The following is an 18,512-nucleotide window of genomic DNA, read 5'->3' as shown; positions in this document are numbered from 1 at the left end:
AAAGTGTGGTATACCCCAGTAAACAATAAGTGTGGTTTTGCCATCCCACGGTAAAAAATCTCTATTATTCAGCTTTTGGTAGTTTTTTCCGTAAAGAAAAACAGTAGTGTCTCCTGACTGTTGTGACACAAAAATATATCTGTTGAAAATAGTATTGTGAAGACCCGACATCCCAGTGTGGTTTCGCAGTTCCATGGGTCAAATCGCTGTACTATCCAGTTTTGGGCCTTTGGTATCTAAAAAAAAGCAGTTTGAGTGTGTCGCTCACTGTTCAGCCGCAAATATCTCTATTTAAAAAAGTGTGGATTACCCCAGTAAACAATAACTGTGGTTTTGCCATCCCACGGTAAAAAATCTATATTATTCAGTTTTTGGTAGTTTTTTCCGTAAAGAAAAACAGTAGTGTCTCCAGACTGTTGTGACACAAAAATATATCTGTTGAAAATAGTCTTGTGTAGGCCCGACATCCCAGTGTGGTTTCGCAGTTCCATGGGTAAAATCACTGTACTATCCAGTTTTGGGCCTTTGGTATCTAAAAAAAAAGCAGTTTGAGTGTGTCGCTCACTGTTCAGCCGCAAATATCTCTATTTAAAAAAGTGTGGTAAACCCCAGTAAACAATAACTGTGGTTTTCCCATCCCACGGTAAAAAATCTCTATTATTCAGCTTTTGGTAGTTTTTTCCGTAAAGAAAAACAGTAGTGTCTCCAGACTGTTGTGACACAAAAATATATCTGTTGAAAATAGTCTTGCGTAGGCCCGACATCCCAATGTGGTTTCGCAGTTCCACAGGTCAAATCGCTGTACTATCCAGTTTTAGGCCTTTGGTATCTAAAAAAAAGCAGTTTGAGTGTGTCGCTAACTGTTCAGCCGCAAATATCTCTATTTAAAAAAGTGTGGTATACCCCAGTAAACAATAACTGTGGTTTTGCCATCCCACGGTAAAAAATCTCTATTATTCAGCTTTTGGTAGTTTTTTCCGTGAAGAAAAACAGTAGTGTCTCCTGACTGTTGTGAAGCAAAAATATATCTGTTGAAAATAGTCTTGTGTAGGCCCGACATCCCAGTGTGGTTTCGCAGTTCCACGGGTCAAATCGCTGTACTATCCAGTTTTGGGCCTTTGGTATCTAAAAAAAAAGCAGTTTGAGTGTGTCGCTCACTGTTCAGCCGCAAATATCTCTATTTAAAAAAGTGTGGTATACCCCAGTAAACAATAACTGTGGTTTTGCCATCCCACGGTAAAAAATCTCTATTATTCAGCTTTTGGTAGTTTTTTCCATAAAGAAAAACAGTAGTGTCTCCTGACTGTTGTGACACAAAAATATATCTGTTGAAAATAGTCTTGTGTAGGCCCGACATCCCAGTGTGGTTTCGCCGTTCCACGGGTCAAATCGCTGTACTATCCAGTTTTGGGCCTTTGGTATCTAAAAAAAAAGCAGTTTGAGTGTGTCACTCCATGTTCAGCCGCAAATATCTCTATTTAAAAAAGTGTGGTATACCCCAGTAAACAATAACTGTGGTTTTGCCATCCCACGGTAAAAAATCTCTATTATTCAGCTTTTGGTAGTTTTTTCCGTAAAGAAAAACAGTAGTGTCTCCTGACTGTTGTGACACAAAAATATATCTGTTGAAAATAGTCTTGTGTAGGCCCGACATCCCAGTGTGGTTTTGCAGTTCCATGGGTCAAATCGCTGTACTATCCAGTTTTGGGCCTTTGGTATCTAAAAAAAAGCAGTTTGAGTGTGTCGCTCACTGTTCAGCCGCAAATATCTCTATTTAAAAAAGTGTGGTTTACCCCAGTAAACAATAACTGTGGTTTTGCCATCCCACGGTAAAAAATCTATATTATTCAGCTTTTGGTAGTTTTTTCCGTAAAGAAAAACAGTAGTGTCTCCAGACTGTTGTGACACAAAAATATATCTGTTGAAAATAGTCTTGTGTAGGCCCGACATCCCAGTGTGGTTTTGCAGTTCCACGGGTCAAATCGCTGTACTATCCAGTTTTGGGCCTTTGGTATCTAAAAAAAAAGCAGTTTGAGCGTGTCGCTCACTGTTCAGCTGCAAATATCTCTATTTAAAAAATGTGGTATACCCCAGTAAACAATAACTGTGGTTTTGCCATCCCACGGTAAAAAATCTCTATTATTCAGCTTTTGGTAGTTTTTTCCGTAAAGAAAAACAGTAGTGTCTCCTGACTGTTGTGACACAAAATTATATCTGTTGAAAATAGTCTTGTGTAGGCCCAACATCCCAGTGTGGTTTCGCAGTTCCACGGGTCAAATCGCTGTACTATCCAGTTTTGGGCCTTTGGTATCTAAAAAAAAAGCAGTTTGAGTGTGTCGCTCACTGTTCAGCCGCAAATATCTCTATTTAAAAAAGTGTGGTATACCCCAGTAAACAATAACTGTGGTTTTGCCATCCCACGGTAAAAAATCTCTATTATTCAGCTTTTGGTAGTTTTTTCCGTAAAGAAAAACAGTAGTGTCTCCTGACTGTTGTGACACAAAAATATATCTGTTGAAAATAGTCTTGTGTAGTCCTGACACCCCAGTGTGGTTTCTCAGTTCCACGGGTCAAATCGCTGTACTATCCAGTTTTGGGCCTTTGGTATCTAAAAAAAAAGCAGTTTGCGTGTGTCGCTCAATGTTCAGCCGCAAATATCTCTATTTAAAAAAGTGTGGTATACCCCAGTAAACAATAACTGTGGTTTTGCCATCCCACGGTAAAAAATCTCTATTATTCAGCTTTTGGTAGTTTTTTCCATAAAGAAAAAGAGTAGTGTCTCCTGACTGTTGTGACACAAAAATATATCTGTTGAAAATAGTCTTGCGTAGGCTCGACATCCCAGTGTGGTTTCGCAGTTCCACGGGTCAATTCGCTGTACTACCCAGTTTTGGGCCTTTGGTATCTAAAAAAAAGCAGTTTGAGTGTGTCGCTAACTCGACAGCCGCAAATATCTCTATTTAAAAAAGTATGGTATACCCCAGTAAACAATAACTGTGGTTTTGCCATCCCACGGTAAAAAATCTCTATTATTCAGCTTTTGGTATTTTTTTCCGTAAAGAAAAACAGTAGTGTCTCCTGACTGCTGTGACACAAAAATATATCTGTTGAAAATAGTCTTTTGTAGGCCTGACATCCCAGTGTGGTTTCGCAGTTCCACGGGTCAAATCGCTGTACTATCCAGTTTTGGGCCTTTGGTATCTAAAAAAAAGCAGTTTGAGTGTGTCGCTCACTGTTCAGCCGCAAATATCTCTATTTAAAAAAGTGTGGTATACCCCAGTAAACAATAACTGTGGTTTTGCCATCCCACGGTAAAAAATCTCTATTATTCAGCTTTTGGTAGTTTTTTCCGTAAAGAAAAACAGTAGTGTCTCCTGACTGATGTGACACAAAAATATATCTGTTGAAAATAGTCTTGTGTAGTCCTGACACCCCAGTGTGGTTTCTTAGTTCCACGGGTCAAATCGCTGTACTATCCAGTTTTGGGCCTTTGGTATCTAAAAAAAAAGCAGTTTGAGTGTGTCGCTCACTGTTCAGCCGCAAATATCTCTATTTAAAAAAGTGTGGTATTCCCCAGTAAACAATAACTGTGGTTTTGCCATCCCACGGTAAAAAATCTCTATTATTCAGCTTTTGGTAGTTTTTTCCGTAAAGAAAAACAGTAGTGTCTCCTGACTGTTGTGACACAAAAATATATCTGTTGAAAATAGTCTTGTGTAGGCCCGACATCCCAGTATGGTTTCGCAGTTCCACGGGTCAAATCGCTGTACTATCCAGTTTTGGGCCTTTGGTATCTAAAAAAAAAGCAGTTTGAGCGTGTCGCTCACTGTTCAGCCGCAAATATCTCTATTTAAAAAAGTGTGGTATACCCCAGTAAACAATAACTGTGGTTTTGCCATCGCACGGTAAAAAATCTCTATTATTCAGCTTTTGGTAGTTTTTTCCGTAAAGAAAAACAGTAGTGTCTACGGACTGTTGTGACACAAAATTATATCTGTTGAAAATAGTCTTGTGTAGGCCCAACATCCCAGTGTGGTTTCGCAGTTCCACGGGTCAAATCGCTGTACTATCCAGTTTTGGGCCTTTGGTATCTAAAAAAAAAGCAGTTTGAGTGTGTCGCTCACTGTTCAGCCGCAAATATCTCTATTTAAAAAAGTGTGGTATACCCCAGTAAACAATAACTGTGGTTTTGCCATCCCACGGTAAAAAATCTCTATTATTCAGCTTTTGGTAGTTTTTTCCGTAAAGAAAAACAGTAGTGTCTCCTGACTGTTGTGACACAAAAATATATCTGTTGAAAATAGTCTTGTGTAGTCCTGACACCCCAGTGTGGTTTCTTAGTTCCACGGGTCAAATCGCTGTACTATCCAGTTTTGGGCCTTTGGTATCTAAAAAAAAAGCAGTTTGAGTGTGTCGCTCACTGTTCAGCCGCAAATATCTCTATTTAAAAAAGTGTGGTATTCCCCAGTAAACAATAACTGTGGTTTTGCCATCCCACGGTAAAAAATCTCTATTATTCAGCTTTTGGTAGTTTTTTCCGTAAAGAAAAACAGTAGTGTCTCCTGACTGTTGTGACACAAAAATATATCTGTTGAAAATAGTCTTGTGCAGGCCTGACATCCCAGTGTGGTTTCGCAGTTCCACGGGTCAAATCGCTGTACTATCCAGTTTTGGGCCTTTGGTATCTAAAAAAAAAGCAGTTTGAGTGTGTCACTCACTGTTCAGCCGCAAATATCTCTATTTAAAAAAGTGTGGTATACCCCAGTAAACAATAACTGTGGTTTTGCCATCCCACGGTAAAAAATCTCTATTATTCAGCTTTTGGTAGTTTTTTCCGTAAAGAAAAAGAGTAGTGTCTCCTGACTGTTGTGACACAAAAATATATCTGTTGAAAATAGTCTTGCGTAGTCCCGACATCCCAGTGTGGTTTCGCAGTTCCACGGGTCAATTCGCTGTACTACCCAGTTTTGGGCCTTTGGTATCTAAAAAAAAGCAGTTTGAGTGTGTCGCTAACTGTTCAGCCGCAAATATCTCTATTTAAAAAAGTGTGGTATACCCCAGTAAACAATAACTGTGGTTTTGCCATCCCACGGTAAAAAATCTCTATTATTCAGCTTTTGGTAGTTTTTTCCGTAAAGAAAAACAGTAGTGTCTCCTGACTGTTGTGACACAAAAATATATCTGTTGAAAATAGTCTTGTGTAGTCCTGACACCCCAGTGTGGTTTCTTAGTTCCACGGGTCAAATCGCTGTACTATCCAGTTTTGGGCCTTTGGTATCTAAAAAAAAAGCAGTTTGAGTGTGTCGCTCACTGTTCAGCCGCAAATATCTCTATTTAAAAAAGTGTGGTATTCCCCAGTAAACAATAACTGTGGTTTTGCCATCCCACGGTAAAAAATCTCTATTATTCAGCTTTTGGTAGTTTTTTCCGTAAAGAAAAACAGTAGTGTCTCCTGACTGTTGTGACACAAAAATATATCTGTTGAAAATAGTCTTGTGCAGGCCTGACATCCCAGTGTGGTTTCGCAGTTCCACGGGTCAAATCGCTGTACTATCCAGTTTTGGGCCTTTGGTATCTAAAAAAAAAGCAGTTTGAGTGTGTCACTCACTGTTCAGCCGCAAATAACTCTATTTAAAAAAGTGTGGTATACCCCAGTAAACAATAAGTGTGGTTTTGCCATCCCACGGTAAAAAATCTCTATTATTCAGCTTTTGGTAGTTTTTTCCGTAAAGAAAAACAGTAGTGTCTCCAGACTGTTGTGACACAAAAATATATCTGTTCAAAATAGTCTTGTGTAGGCCCGACATCCCAGTGTGGTTTCGCAGTTCCACGGGTAAAATCGCTGTACTATCCAGTTTTGGGCCTTTGGTATCTAAAAAAACAGCAGTTTGAGTGTGTCGCTCACTTTTCAGCCGCAAATATCTCTATTTAAAAAAGTGTGGTATACCTCAGTAAACAATAACTGTGGTTTTGCCATCCCACGGTAAAAAATATCTATTATTCAGCTTTTGGTAGTTTTTTCCGTAAAGAAAAACAGTAGCGTCTCCTGACTGTTGTGACACAAAAATATATCTGTTGAAAATAGTCTTGTGCAGGCCAGACATCCCAGTGTGTTTTCGGAGTTCCACGGGTCAAATCGCTGTACTATCCAGTTTTGGGCCTTTGGTATCTAAAAAAAAAGCAGTATGAGTGTGTCGCTCACTGTTCAGCCGCAAATAACTCTATTTAAAAAAGTGTGGTATACCCCAGTAAACAATAACTGTGGTTTTGCCATCCCACGGTAAAAAATCTCTATTATTCAGCTTTTGGTAGTTTTTTCCGTAAAGAAAAACAGTAGTGTCTCCTGACTGTTTTGACACAAAAATATATCTGTTGAAAATAGTCTTGCGCAGGCCCGACATCCCAATGTGGTTTCGCAGTTCCACAGGTCAAATCGCTGTACTATCCAGTTTTAGGCCTTTGGTATCTAAAAAAAAGCAGTTTGAGTGTGTCGCTAACTGTTCAGCCGCAAATATCTCTATTTAAAAAAGTGTGGTATACCCCAGTAAACAATAACTGTGGTTTTGCCATCCCACGGTAAAAAATCTCTATTATTCAGCTTTTGGTAGTTTTTTCCGTAAAGAAAAACAGTAGTGTCTCCTGACTGTTGTGAAGCAAAAATATATATGTTGAAAATAGTCTTGTGTAGGCCCGAATCCCAGTGTGGTTTCGCCGTTCCACGGGTCAAATCGCTGTACTATCCAGTTTTGGGCCTTTGGTATCTAAAAAAAAAGCAGTTTGAGTATGTCGCTCACTGTTCAGCCGCAAATATCTCTATTTAAAAAAGTGTGGTATTCCCCAGTAAACAATAACTGTGGTTTTGCCATCCCACGGTAAAAAATCTCTATTATTCAGCTTTTGGTAGTTTTTTCCGTAAAGAAAAACAGTAGTGTCTCCTGACTGTTGTGACACAAAAATATATCTGTTGAAAATAGTCTTGTGCAGGCCTGACATCCCAGTGTGGTTTTGCATTTCCACGGGTCAAATCGCTGTACTATCCAGTTTTGGGCCTTTGGTATCTAAAAAAAAAGCAGTTTGAGTGTGTCACTCACTGTTCAGCCGCAAATAACTCTATTTAAAAAAGTGTGGTATACCCCAGTAAACAATAAGTGTGGTTTTGCCATCCCACGGTAAAAAATCTCTATTATTCAGCTTTTGGTAGTTTTTTCCGTAAAGAAAAACAGTAGTGTCTCCTGACTGTTGTGACACAAAAATATATCTGTTGAAAATAGTCTTGTGAAGACCCGACATCCCAGTGTGGTTTCGCATTTCCATGGGTCAAATCGCTGTACTATCCAGTTTTGGGCCTTTGGTATCTAAAAAAAAGCAGTTTGAGTGTGTCGCTCACTGTTCAGCCGCAAATATCTCTATTTAAAAAAGTGTGGATTACCCCAGTAAACAATAACTGTGGTTTTGCCATCCCACGGTAAAAAATCTATATTATTCAGCTTTTGGTAGTTTTTTCCGTAAAGAAAAACAGTAGTGTCTCCAGACTGTTGTGACACAAAAATATATCTGTTCAAAATAGTCTTGTGTAGGCCCGACATCCCAGTGTGGTTTCGCAGTTCCACGGGTAAAATCGCTGTACTATCCAGTTTTGGGCCTTTGGTATCTAAAAAAAAAGCAGTTTGAGTGTGTCGCTCACTGTTCAGCCGCAAATATCTCTATTTAAAAAAGTGTGGTATACCCCAGTAAACAATAACTGTGGTTTTGCCATCCCACGGTAAAAAATATCTATTATTCAGCTTTTGGTAGTTTTTTCCGTAAAGAAAAACAGTAGTGTCTCCTGACTGTTGTGACACAAAAATATATCTGTTGAAAATAGTCTTGTGCAGGCCAGACATACCAGTGTGTTTTCGGAGTTCCACGGGTCAAATCGCTGTACTATCCAGTTTTGGGCCTTTGGTATCTAAAAAAAAAGCAGTATGAGTGTGTCACTCACTGTTCAGCCGCAAATAACTCTATTTAAAAAAGTGTGGTATACCCCAGTAAACAATAACTGTGGTTTTGCCATCCCACGGTAAAAAATCTCTATTATTCAGCTTTTGGTAGTTTTTTCCGTAAAGAAAAACAGTAGTGTCTCCTGACTGTTTTGACACAAAAATATATCTGTTGAAAATAGTCTTGCGTAGGCCCGACATCCCAATGTGGTTTCGCAGTTCCACAGGTCAAATCGCTGTACTATCCAGTTTTAGGCCTTTGGTATCTAAAAAAAAGCAGTTTGAGTGTGTCGCTAACTGTTCAGCCGCAAATATCTCTATTTAAAAAAGTGTGGTATACCCCAGTAAACAATAACTGTGATTTTGCCATCCCACGGTAAAAAATCTCTATTATTCAGCTTTTGGTAGTTTTTTCCGTAAAGAAAAACAGTAGTGTCTCCTGACTGTTGTGAAGCAAAAATATATATGTTGAAAATAGTCTTGTGTAGGCCCGAATCCCAGTGTGGTTTCGCCGTTCCACGGGTCAAATCGCTGTACTATCCAGTTTTGGGCCTTTGGTATCTAAAAAAAAAGCAGTTTGAGTGTGTCGCTCACTGTTCAGCCGCAAATATCTCTATTTAAAAAAGTGTGGTATACCCCAGTAAACAATAACTGTGGTTTTGCCATCCCACGGTAAAAAATCTCTATTATTCAGCTTTTGGTAGTTTTTTCCGTAAAGAAAAACAGTAGTGTCTCCTGACTGTTGTGACACAAAAATATATCTGTTGAAAATAGTCTTGTGTAGGCCCGACATCCCAGTGTGGTTTCGCAGTTCCACGGGTCAAATCGCTGTACTATCCAGTTTGGGCCTTTGGTATCTAAAAAAAAAAGCAGTTTGAGTGTGTCGCTCACTGCTCAGCCGCAAATATCTCTATTTAAAAAAGTGTGGTATACCCCAGTAAACAATAACTGTGGTTTTGCCATCCCACGGTAAAAAATCTCTATTATTCAGCTTTTGGTAGTTTTTTCCATAAAGAAAAACAGTAGTGTCTCCTGACTTTTGTGACACAAAAATATATCTGTTGAAAATAGTCTTGTGTAGGCCCAACATCCCAGTTTGGTTTCGCAGTTCCACGGGTCAAATCGCTGTACTATCCAGTTTTGGGCCTTTGGTATCTAAAAAAAAAGCAGTTTGAGTGTGTCGCTCACTGCTCAGCCGCAAATATCTCTATTTAAAAAAGTGTGGTATACCCCAGTAAACAATAACTGTGGTTTTGCCATCCCACGGTAAAAAATCTCTATTATTCAGCTTTTGGTAGTTTTTTCCGTAAAGAAAAAGAGTAGTGTCTCCTGACTGTTGTGACACAAAAATATATCTGTTGAAAATAGTCTTGCGTAGGCCCGACATCCCAGTGTGGTTTCGCAGTTCCACGGGTCAATTCGCTGTACTACCCAGTTTTGGGCCTTTGGTATCTAAAAAAAAGCAGTTTGAGTGTGTCGCTAACTCTACAGCCGCAAATATCTCTATTTAAAAAAGTGTGGTATACCCCAGTAAACAATAACTGTGGTTTTGCCATCCCACGGTAAAAAATCTCTATTATTCAGCTTTTGGTATTTTTTTCCGTAAAGAAAAACAGTAGTGTCTCCTGACTGTTTTGACACAAAAATATATCTGTTGAAAATAGTCTTGCGTAGGCCCGACATCCCAATGTGGTTTCGCAGATCCACAGGTCAAATCGCTGTACTATCCAGTTTTAGGCCTTTGGTATCTAAAAAAAAGCAGTTTGAGTGTGTCGCTAACTGTTCAGCCGCAAATATCTCTATTTAAAAAAGTGTGGTATACCCCAGTAAACAATAACTGTGATTTTGCCATCCCACGGTAAAAAATCTCTATTATTCAGCTTTTGGTAGTTTTTTCCGTAAAGAAAAACAGTAGTGTCTCCTGACTGTTGTGAAGCAAAAATATATATGTTGAAAATAGTCTTGTGTAGGCCCGAATCCCAGTGTGGTTTCGCCGTTCCACGGGTCAAATCGCTGTACTATCCAGTTTTGGGCCTTTGGTATCTAAAAAAAAAGCAGTTTGAGTGTGTCGCTCACTGTTCAGCCGCAAATATCTCTATTTAAAAAAGTGTGGTATACCCCAGTAAACAATAACTGTGGTTTTGCCATCCCACGGTAAAAAATCTCTATTATTCAGCTTTTGGTAGTTTTTTCCGTAAAGAAAAACAGTAGTGTCTCCTGACTGTTGTGACACAAAAATATATCTGTTGAAAATAGTCTTGTGTAGGCCCGACATCCCAGTGTGGTTTCGCAGTTCCACGGGTCAAATCGCTGTACTATCCAGTTTGGGCCTTTGGTATCTAAAAAAAAAAGCAGTTTGAGTGTGTCGCTCACTGCTCAGCCGCAAATATCTCTATTTAAAAAAGTGTGGTATACCCCAGTAAACAATAACTGTGGTTTTGCCATCCCACGGTAAAAAATCTCTATTATTCAGCTTTTGGTAGTTTTTTCCATAAAGAAAAACAGTAGTGTCTCCTGACTTTTGTGACACAAAAATATATCTGTTGAAAATAGTCTTGTGTAGGCCCAACATCCCAGTTTGGTTTCGCAGTTCCACGGGTCAAATCGCTGTACTATCCAGTTTTGGGCCTTTGGTATCTAAAAAAAAAGCAGTTTTAGTGTGTCGCTCACTGTTCAGCCGCAAATATCTCTATTTAAAAAAGTGTGGTATACCCCAGTAAACAATAACTGTGGTTTTGCCATCCCACGGTAAAAAATCTCTATTATTCAGCTTTTGGTAGTTTTTTCCGTAAAGAAAAAGAGTAGTGTCTCCTGACTGTTGTGACACAAAAATATATCTGTTGAAAATAGTCTTGCGTAGGCCCGACATCCCAGTGTGGTTTCGCAGTTCCACGGGTCAATTCGCTGTACTACCCAGTTTTGGGCCTTTGGTATCTAAAAAAAAGCAGTTTGAGTGTGTCGCTAACTCTACAGCCGCAAATATCTCTATTTAAAAAAGTGTGGTATACCCCAGTAAACAATAACTGTGGTTTTGCCATCCCACGGTAAAAAATCTCTATTATTCAGCTTTTGGTATTTTTTTCCGTAAAGAAAAACAGTAGTGTCTCCTGACTGCTGTGACACAAAAATATATCTGTTGAAAATAGTCTTTTGTAGGCCTGACATCCCAGTGTGGTTTCGCAGTTCCACGGGTCAAATCGCTGTACTATCCAGTTTTGGGCCTTTGGTATCTAAAAAAAAAGCAGTTTGAGTGTGTCGCTCACTGTTCAGCCGCAAATATCTCTATTTAAAAAAGTGTGGTATACCCCAGTAAACAATAACTGTGGTTTTGCCATCCCACGGTAAAAAATCTCTATTATTCAGCTTTTGGTAGTTTTTTCCGTAAAGAAAAACAGTAGTGTCTCCTGACTGTTGTGACACAAAAATAAATCTGTTGAAAATAGTCTTGCGTAGGCCCCACATCCCAGTGTGGTTTCGCAGTTCCACTGGTCAAATCGCTGTACTATCCAGTTTTAGGTCTTTGGTATCTAAAAAAAAGCAGTTTGAGTGTGTCGCTAACTGTTCAGCCGCAAATATCTCTATTTAAAAAAGTGTGGAATACCCCAGTAAACAATAACTGTGGTTTTGCCATCCCACGGTAAAAAATCTCTATTATTCAGCTTTTGGTAGTTTTTTCCGTAAAGAAAAACAGTAGTGTCTCCTGACTGTTGTGACACAAAAATATATCTGTTTAAAATAGTCTTGTGTAGGCCCGACATCCCAGTGCGGTTTCGCAGCTCCACGGGTCCATTCGCTGTACTATCCAGTTTTGGGCCTTTGGTATCTAAAAAAAAGCAGTTTGAGTGTGTCGCTAACTGTTCAGCCGCAAATATCTCTATTTAAAAAAGTGTGGTATACCCCAGTAAACAATAACTGTGGTTTTGCCATCCCACGGTAAAAAATCTCTATTATTCAGCTTTTGGTAGTTTTTTCCGTAAAGAAAAACAGTAGTGTCTCCTGACTGTTGTGACACAAAAATATATCTGTTGAAAATAGTCTTGTGTAGGCCTGATATTCCAGTGTGGTTTCGCCGTTCCACGGGTCAAATTGCTGTACTATCCAGTTTTGGGCCTTTGGTATCTAAAAAAAAAGCAGTTTGAGTGTGTCGCTCACTGTTCAGCCGCAAATATCTCTATTTAAAAAAGTGTGGTATCCCCAGTAAACAATAACTGTGGTTTTGCCATCCCATGGTAAAAAATCTCTATTATTCAGCTTTTGGTAGTTTTTTCCGTAAAGAAAAACAGTAGTGTCTCCTGACTGTTGTGACACAAAAATATATCTGTTGAAAATAGTCTTGTGTAGGCCCGACATCCCAGTGTGGTTTTGCAGTTCCATGGGTCAAATCGTTGTACTATCCAGTTTTGGGCCTTTGGTATCTAAAAAAAAGCAGTTTGAGTGTGTCGCTCACTGTTCAGCCGCAAATATCTCTATTTAAAAAAGTGTGGTTTACCCCAGTAAACAATAACTGTGGTTTTGCCATCCCACGGTAAAAAATCTATATTATTCAGCTTTTGGTAGTTTTTTCCGTAAAGAAAAACAGTAGTGTCTCCAGACTGTTGTGACACAAAAATATATCTGTTGATAATAGTCTTGTGTAGGCCCGACATCCCAGTGTGGTTTCGCACTTCCACTGGTCAAATCGCTGTACTATCCAGTTTTGGGCCTTTGGTATCTAAAAAAAAAGCAGTTTGAGCGTGTCGCTCACTGTTCAGCCGCAAATATCTCTATTTAAAAAAGTGTGGTATACCCCAGTAAACAATAACTGTGGTTTTGCCATCCCACGGTAAAAAATCTCTATTATTCAGCTTTTGGTAGTTTTTTCCGTAAAGAAAAACAATAGTGTCTCCTGACTGTTGTGACACAAAAATATATCTGTTGAAAATAGTCTTGTGTAGGCCCGACATCCCAGTGCGGTTTCGCAGTTCCACGGGTCAAATCGCTGTACTATCCAGTTTTGGGCCTTTGGTATCTAAAAAAAAGCAGTTTGAGTGTGTCGCTAACTGTTCAGCCGCAAATATCTCTATTTAAAAAAGTGTGGTATACCCCAGTAAACAATAACTGTGGTTTTGCCATCCCACGGTAAAAAATCTCTATTATTCAGCTTTTGGTAGTTTTTTCCGTAAAGAAAAACAGTAGTGTCTCCTGACTGTTGTGACACAAAAATATATCTGTTGAAAATAGTCTTGTGTAGGCCCGACATCCCAGTGTGGTTTTGCAGTTCCATGGGTCAAATCGCTGTACTATCCAGTTTTGGGCCTTTGGTATCTAAAAAAAACAGTTTGAGTGTGTCGCTCACTGTTCAGCCGCAAATATCTCTATTTAAAAAAGTGTGGTTTACCCCAGTAAACAATAACTGTGGTTTTGCCATCCCACGGTAAAAAATCTATATTATTCAGCTTTTGGTAGTTTTTTCCGTAAAGAAAAACAGTAGTGTCTCCAGACTGTTGTGACACAAAAATATATCTGTTGAAAATAGTCTTGTGTAGGCCCGACATCCCAGTGTGGTTTCGCAGTTCCACTGGTCAAATCGCTGTACTATCAAGTTTTGGTCCTTTGGTATCTAAAAAAAAAAGCAGTTTGAGCGTGTCACTCACTGTTCAGCCGCAAATATCTCTATTTAAAAAAGTGTGGTATACCCCAGTAAACAATAACTGTGGTTTTGCCATCCCACGGTAAAAAATCTCTATTATTCAGCTTTTGGTAGTTTTTTCCGTAAAGAAAAAGAGTATTGTCGCCTGACTGTTGTGTAGAGATGAGCGGTGTTCGACTAGAACTGTTCGCCAATCTCAAATTCGAGCTGTTTTGGGCGGTGTTCGAGTTGTTCGACGAACCCGAACGATTTGCAAAAAATTCGGCTGTTCGAGGTTATGTTCGATAACTGTTCGTGCACCAAAAGCGTGTCCTGCATGTCTGGCGCTATTTAGAGCACCAATCATGCAGGGATTGTCTGCCACTCACTGTAATGCCACAGCCATGGTGGTTGTGGCATTACAGTGATTGCCCAAATCGATGGGAACAGTGCCAACAGTGAAACATGAAAAGCCGGCAATTCAGCAGCGGCATACACTGGTACCCGACAATTTAGAACCGAAAGAATAGAGCTTCACACATAGATTAGATAGATATAAACATGTCAGCCACATATATACGAAGTACAGTGAAAGTGCTGCTTACTGTACTTGTCATTTAGCGTAAAGGATTTATCAAAAAAAATAATAGTGTTTTCATGCACCGTCTCTTTAAAAAAGCCGGCCGGCAATTCAGCAGCGGTACCCGACAATTTATAACAGACAGAATAGAGCTTCACACATAGATTAGATAGATAGAAACATGTCAGTCACATATATATGAAGTACAGTGATAGTGTTGGTTACTGTACTTGTCATTTAGTATTAAAATAAAGGATTTATTATTAAAAAAATTGGCGTGGGGCTCCCCTTAATTTTAGGCTCTAGCGGAGGTTAAGCAGACGGCTGGGGCAGATGTTTGAAGCCTGGGAAGGGGGTAATACCCACGGAGCTTCCCAGGCTACTAATATCAGCCCCCAGCTGAATACATAGCCTTTACTAGCTATTAAAATGGGGGACACCCCAAAAAAAATGACGTGGGGTCCCCCCTAATTTAATAGCTAGCAAAGGCTAGGCAGACAGCTGGGGGCTGATATTAATAGCCCAGGAAGGGAGCCATGAATATTGGCCCCCTCCCAGGCTAGAAACACCAGCCGTCAGCCGCCCCAGAAATGGCGCATTCATAGGATGCGCCAATTCTGGCACTTAGCCTCGCTCTTCCACGCTGCCCTGGTGCGGTGGCAGGGGGTAATAGGGTTGGGGTTGATGTCAGCTTATAATGCCAGCTGACATCAAGCCCAGGTTAGTAATGGAGAGGCGTCTATAAGACACCCCCATTACTAACCCCATAGTCAAAGTTAAAAAAAACACAAACACCCAGAATAAAGTCCTTTAATTGAAATAAAGACACAATCCTTTATTGTTCTAAATTAAACCATACTTACCGTCACGCCCATTCCAGCTGAAGCCAACGATCTCCTGCAATAAAAGAAAAATAATAAAGCAACCTCATCCTTACCTTTCCATGGTTCCCACGACAGCTTCAGCTCTGCTACATCGAGATGACAGGCTGGACCGCAGCAGAACGCTGCCATCAAGCCTCTCATCCCGCAGACACTGAGAAGCGCAGGCTTGCTTGCGCTGCTCAGCGTCTCTCTGTGACGACATCCAGATGAGCCGAGTTCATGTCCAATGAACTCAGCTCACCTCCTGCACGTCACTGACAGCGTGGGAGAATTCTCCTGCACTCAGCGCTTCAGTGTGAGAATTCTCCCACGCTGAAGCGCTGAGTGCAGGAGAATTTTCCCACGCTGTCAGTGACGTGCATGAGGTGAGCCGAGTTCATTGGACATTAACTCGGCTCATCTGGATGCCCTCACAGAGAGACACTGTGGAGCGCAAGCAAACCTGCGCTTCTCAGTGTCTGCGGGATGAGAGGCTGGATGGCAGCGTTCTGCTGCGGTCCAGCCTGTCATCTCGATGTAGCAGAGCTGAAGCTGTCATGGGAACCATGGAAAGGTAAGGATGATGTTGCTTTATTATTTTTCTTTTATTTCAGGAGATCGTTGGCTTCAGCTGGAATGGGCGTGATGGTAAGTATGGTTTAATTTAGAACAATAAAGAATTGTGTGTTTATTTCAATTAAAGGACTTTTTTCTGGGTGTTGTGTTTTTTTTAAATACTTTACTAGAAATTCATGGTGGTCATGTCTAATATTGGCGTGACCCCATGAATTTCGGGCTTAGGGCCAGCTGATAATGCCAAGCTGGCCCTAACCCCTTTATTACCCAGTGAGCCACCGCATCAGGGCCCTGGATGAGTTGGGTACAGCGCCAGAAGATGGCGCTTCTATGAACGCGCCATTTTCCGGGGTGGCTGCGGACTGCAATTTGCAGCGGGGGTGGCCCAGAAAGCTTGGGCCTCCCTGCGCTGCGGATTCCAGCCCCCAGCTGCCTAGTTGTACCTGGCTGGACACAAAAACAGGGCGAAGCCCCACGTCAATTTTCTTTAAATTATTTCATGAAATAATTAAGAAAAAAAGGGCTTCCCTATATTGTTGTGTCCGGCCAGGTACAAATAGGCAGCTGGTGGTTGGGGGCAGCCCGTTCCTGCCTGCTGTATCTGGCTGGACACAAATATAGTGCGAAGCCCCACGTCAATTTTTTTTAAATTTACAGTTCGACGAACAGTTCCTCGAACATCCCGGTGTTCGACGAACCGAACCGAACCCGAACACTACGGGGTTGGCTCAACACTACTGTTGTGACACAAAAATATATCTGTTGAAAATAGTCTTGCGTAGGCCCGACATCCCAGTGTGGTTTCGCAGTTCCACGGGTCAATTCGCTGTACTACCCAGTTTTGGGCCTTTGGTATCTGAAAAAAAGCAGTTTGAGTGTGTCGCTAACTCTACAGCCGCAAATATCTCTATTTAAAAAAGTGTGGTATACCCCAGTAAACAATAACTGTGGTTTTGCCATCCCACGGTAAAAAATCTATATTATTCAGCTTTTGGTAGTTTTTTCCGTAAAGAAAAACAGTAGTGTCTCCAGACTGTTGTGACACAAAAATATATCTGTTGAAAATAGTCTTGTGTAGGCCCGACATCCCAGTGTGGTTTCGCAGTTCCACTGGTCAAATCGCTGTACTATCCAGTTTTGGGCCTTTGGTATCTAAAAAAAAAGCAGTTTGAGCGTGTCGCTCACTGTTCAGCCGCAAATATCTCTATTTAAAAAAGTGTGGTATACCCCAGTAAACAATAACTGTGGTTTTGCCATCCCATGGTAAAAAATCTCTATTATTCAGCTTTTGGTAGTCTTTTCCGTAAAGAAAAACAGTAGTGTCTCCTGACTGTTGTGACACAAAAATATATCTGTTGAAAATAGTCTTGTGTAGTCCTGACACCCCAGTGTGGTTTCTCAGTTCCACGGGTCAAATCGCTGTACTATCCAATTTTGGGCCTTTGGTATCTAAAAAAAAAGCAGTTTGAGTGTGTCGCTCACTGTTCAGCCGCAAATATCTCTATTTAAAAAAGTGTGGTATACCCCAGTAAACAATAACTGTGGTTTTGCCATCCCACGGTAAAAAATCTCTATTATTCAGCTTTTGGTAGTTTTTTCCGTAAAGAAAAAGAGTAGTGTCGCCTGACTGTTGTGACACAAAAATATATCTGTTGAAAATAGTCTTTTGTAGGCCCGACATCCCAGTGTGGTTTCGCAGTTCCACGGGTCAATTCGCTGTACTACCCAGTTTTGGGCCTTTGGTATCTAAAAAAAAGCAGTTTGAGTGTGTCGCTAACTCTACAGCCGCAAATATCTCTATTTAAAAAAGTGTGGTATACCCCAGTAAACAATAACTGTGGTTTTGCCATCCCACGGTAAAAAATCTCTATTATTCAGCTTTTGGTAGTTTTTTCCGTAAAGAAAAACAGTAGTGTCTCCTGACTGCTGTGACACAAAAATATATCTGTTGAAAATAGTCTTTTGTAGGCCTGACATCCCAGTGTCGTTTCGCAGTTCCACGGGTCAAATCGCTGTACTATCCAGTTTTGGGCCTTTGGTATCTAAAAAAAAAGCAGTTTGAGTGTGTCGCTCACTGTTCAGCCGCAAATATCTCTATTTAAAAAAGTGTGGTATACCCCAGTAAACAATAACTGTGGTTTTGCCATCCCACGGTAAAAAATCTCTATTATTCAGCTTTTGGTAGTTTTTTCCGTAAAGAAAAACAGTAGTGTCTCCTGACTGTTGTGACACAAAAATATATCTGTTGAAAATAGTCTTGTGTAGTCCTGACACCCCAGTGTGGTTTCTCAGTTCCACGGGTCAAATCGCTGTACTATCCAGTTTTGGGCCTTTGGTATCTAAAAAAAAAGCAGTTTGAGTGTGTCGCTCACTGTTCAGCCGCAAATATCTCTATTTAAAAAAGTGTGGTATTCCCCAGTAAACAATAACTGTGGTTTTGCCATCCCACGGTAAAAAATCTCTATTATTCAGCTTTTGGTAGTTTTTTCCGTAAAGAAAAACAGTAGTGTCTCCTGACTGTTGTGACACAAAAATATATCTGTTGAAAATAGTCTTGTGTAGTCCTGACACCCCAGTGTGGTTTCTCAGTTCCACGGGTCAAATCGCTGTACTATCCAGTTTTGGGCCTTTGGTATCTAAAAAAAAAGCAGTTTGAGTGTGTCGCTCACTGTTCAGCCGCAAATATCTCTATTTAAAAAAGTGTGGTATTCCCCAGTAAACAATAACTGTGGTTTTGCCATCCCACGGTAAAAAATCTCTATTATTCAGCTTTTGGTAGTTTTTTCCGTAAAGAAAAACAGTAGTGTCTCCTGACTGTTGTGACACAAAAATATATCTGTTGAAAATAGTCTTGTGTAGTCCTGACACCCCAGTGTGGTTTCTCAGTTCCACGGGTCAAATCGCTG

This window comes from Phyllobates terribilis, unplaced genomic scaffold (assembly GCF_046119375.1).
Source record: "Phyllobates terribilis strain yellow unplaced genomic scaffold, ASM4611937v1 Scaffold_12__6_contigs__length_324123572, whole genome shotgun sequence".
In the NCBI taxonomy this organism is placed as follows: domain Eukaryota; kingdom Metazoa; phylum Chordata; class Amphibia; order Anura; family Dendrobatidae; genus Phyllobates; species Phyllobates terribilis.
Note: the sequence above shows the minus strand (reverse complement) of the source record.